Source organism: Capsicum annuum, unplaced genomic scaffold (assembly GCF_002878395.1).
Source record: "Capsicum annuum cultivar UCD-10X-F1 unplaced genomic scaffold, UCD10Xv1.1 ctg68390, whole genome shotgun sequence".
NCBI lineage: Eukaryota > Viridiplantae > Streptophyta > Magnoliopsida > Solanales > Solanaceae > Capsicum > Capsicum annuum.
Window position 1 is genome coordinate 1 of NW_025877920.1, and position 3,819 is coordinate 3,819.

Sequence of the window (3,819 nt, forward strand, 5' to 3'; positions counted from 1 at the left end):
GCAAATTGGCCCAAGGAAGCAATTCAGTTTCAAGGTCATTAACTCAACAACAATTAGTAGAAGGTTTAGATGAAAGATCAGGCAACTTAATCCAAAATGCATGGCATAATCAATAGAGTTAACTGTCATTTTTAGATACATTTTTCATTATTTTTTTTAATGGGTACATTCATTGTCTTTTCTTTCTTCTCTTTGTTTTATTTTTATTTTATTTTTCTTGAGTCAGTTATCCAAATAAAAAATCATGGTCATTTTCGCTCTTGTCTTTGAGTCTAGTCCATGTCGAAACAAGTGAGAAAAGATTTTAAAATTGGCTACCAACTTCTTCAATTGTACAAAGCAAGACAAAAAGGCCAGCGCATGAAAGAGATATAATTGTGAGCTGAAAAAAGGACATATAGAAAGTTTTGTCAATAGACAAGTCTGGGAACCCACGGAAATACCATAGTTCAAAGGGTTTAACTGAGAAACATGGCAAAGCAGAGATACTGTGTTTGTGGCAGAGTCACTCTTCCTAATATGAGTTTGGATCACTGATTCAACAAGTCAATGACATATGCTAATGGTTGGAAGCAAGGTTAAATGTGACTGGGGCAAGAGCGATTGTCGCAAAAGCTAAAGCCACAAGCCAGCCACCATATTTTTTAACTCACAAGTTTTTTTTGATGAAATAGGAAACATATTACCTTTAAATCAAGGAATTCGGAACATAAATATCAAGGTCTGCAATGCCTCACTCCTACAAATGCAGGAAACAATGTTGTTGCACAGGTTTAATAATCAAGTCATTGTAAAAAATCATCATCCTATATCCCTCGGAGACACTTTCTTGTCCAGGGATTTTAGTTTTCATTTGCTAGGTGATACACTTCTTAAATTGAACCTTCACTCCTATGAGACGTACCTTTTATTCGAGTCATCTTCTTTAATTCCTATAAGACATATCTTTTAGTCGAGTCTTTTCCCTTGACCCCTAGAAGACGTACCTTTTAGTCGAGTCATTCTCCTTGATTCCTATAAGGCGTACCTTTTAGTCGAGTTATTTAATTTGATTCCTAGAAGACGTACCTTTTAGTCGAGTCATTCCTCTTGACCCCTAGAAGACGTACCTTTTAGTCGAGTCATTCCCCTTGATTCCTATAAAATGTACCTTTTAGTCGAGTCATTCCCTTTGACCCCTAGAAGACGTACCTTTTAGTTGAATCGTTCCCCTTGACCCCTAGAAAACGTACCTTTTAGTCGAGTCATTCCCCTTGATTCCTAGATGACGTACCTTTTAGTCGAGTCATTACCTTTGATTCCTAGAAGACGTACCTTTTAGTCTAGTCATTCCCCTTGATTCCTAGATGATGTGCCTTTAGTCGAGTCATTTGATTCCTAAAAGACGTACCTTTTAGTCAAGTCATTCCCCTTGATTCCTATAAGACGTACATTTTAGTTGAGTCATTCCCTTTGATTCTTATAAGATGTTCCTTTTAGTCTAGTCATTCCCTTTGATTCCTATAAGACGTACCTTTTAGTTGAGTAATTCCCCTTGATTCCTATAAGATGTACCTTTTAGTCGAGTCATATCCCTTGATTCCTAGAAGACGTACCTTTTAGTTGAGTCATTCCCTTTGATTCCTATAATGATGTGACTTTCCCAAAAGTCCTTTGATGAGAAACTGGGGAAAATTTAAATCCTGTGTTTGGAACTTCGCTTTCCTGACAAATGAAATCTCTTTATAATAATCTTTGTTTGGGATAATTTTTCTTTTTAGTATTGATGTGATTTCAGGAGCCCGCCTGAAGAGCAGGGTGAATAAATGAAAAGTCAAGCAACATGGTGAAAAAGTTGAAAGTCAAGTAACAAGGTGAAGAAGTTGAAAGTCAAGCAACAAGGTGAAGAAATTTAAAGTCAACAGATTGAAAAAATAGCAAGTTAGGAACCCGCCTGAAGAACAGGGTGAAGAGATTGAAAACCAAGCAACAAGTGATGAAATTGCAAGTCAGGAGCCCGCCTGAAGAATAGAGTGATGAAACTCAAGTTAAGAGTCCAAAAGAAACTAACTGCATAGATATGATTTTGTAATTTTATTTATGTTTTAACTTGTAACTTTTATTTATGATGTAATAACAGATGCGCGGACTGGAACCTCATCGGGACCTCACTCGACTCTTCAACTCGGTAAAGTCCATCTCCTTTCAATCCTTTGAGAATCCTGTCACTTGATTCCCTCATAACTTGGGTAGGTAGGGTGTCCTAAGTCAATACTCGATTGCTCTTCTTTCTTCTATTTTTCCTTCGAATAATGATCGGGACAAAATTCTGTCTTGTTGTCTACTTCTTTGTTCAAAAATACTTTGTGTTTACATTCAAAGGGGGCATGATGTAGACACCTAATTTTGTCCCTTCCCTATATCATTTTTACACATTTTTACCTTATCCTACCGCGTACCCTACCCCGTGTGATAATCTCCACAAAATGACAAAAATAACAATCCCTAGCTAATTTTATCTTATCCTAACAACCCATCCAATCAAAATAAACCACATCACATCCTACCCCTACCCGCACCTCACTAGCCCACCTACCCTACTCCACTACCACACAATTCTCACTCACTGTAATTCACAATATACACACGCACTTCACACAGAAACTGGGAGGCGAATACATAAGAATACAATAGATAACAATACAGAGATGTCCACACAGTAACATTCTGACCATTTTTTTCCATTTTTAGAGAAGACCCATATACCACGAACACACCTACACGCCATGGACGAACATCACGGTAACCATAAAGAAAAAGATCTCAATTCAACATATACACATATAGAATACGGGAAAGAGGAATATATAGACACCATCACTGATGAGTTTATTCCATTAATACACCTGCCTTCACACAAAACCATTATACATACACACAACCACAGTGAGAGACAAATCTGAGCGTGAGATCGGAGAGAAGACAATCCAAATTGAGAAAGGGAGAGAATCGATCGAAGAGAGGGAATACATGAGAAAAAGGACGACTGGTTTGGTTTTTTCGGCGAGTTTCTCGCCGAAATCGGTATTCCCTTACCGGAATTAGACCATCCGCACCCTCAAAATCTTCGAATTCTCTTTCATTTCTAGTTCTCTGGCAAAATCTCACTGGGAAAACATTGTTTCGCTGACTGTCGAGATCCATCGGAGCTTCAGCGAGTTCGAACTTCACCAAAAATAACAAACCTGGCATGACTCATTTCAAGCTTGGTTCAAAAATTGAGATTTGGATTTTTTTTGTGGCTTTCTCCGCTGTTTTGGGGTTTTGATCGAGTTGGCAAGTTTGTGATTGAGGTATGAATCAAGGTTCTCGACGCGGATTGTACCGGGTTTTTATTGGAATAATACATCAATTTTGAAAGCTTCTTCTAAGGTCCAATTCTTCAACTCCTTCTCTTTGTTTTACTTAATTTGGTGAGGTGATGTTGTGAGTTGCGTGGTTCATGTTGATTGATGATATAATTTTTTATAGTATGTTTGAACGTCTATGATTATCGTAGTTTTGATTCTGTATTGGAATTGGTTAATTGATCAAGAATAAAAGTGAGATGGGATTTGAAAAGTAAAAAAATGAATACGGACTAATTTTGATTCATTGATGTCATCGAACTTGATAGTATCAAGATTAGGTCGTCAAATCGATAGGCAAACAATAGGGGTGATAAGCAAATTTAGGGATTATAAAATATGGAATGTTTGAAATATTATTGAATGATTGTGGTCTTCTTGCATTAAAAATGTATTCATTTGGCTGGGGAATGCCCCGAGGTATTTGTGTTTA

At 37.2% G+C, this 3,819-nt stretch overlaps 1 long non-coding RNA gene across 1 annotated transcript; it reads left to right on the top strand.

Moving 5' to 3' along the window:
* Positions 1–1,966: 1,966 nt before the first annotated feature.
* LOC124894029 lies at positions 1,967–3,600 on the top strand. The gene is made up of 2 exons (XR_007050981.1): positions 1,967–2,026; positions 2,120–3,600. It is a non-coding gene; the product is annotated as an uncharacterized LOC124894029 (long non-coding RNA).
* Positions 3,601–3,819: the final 219 nt, after the last annotated feature.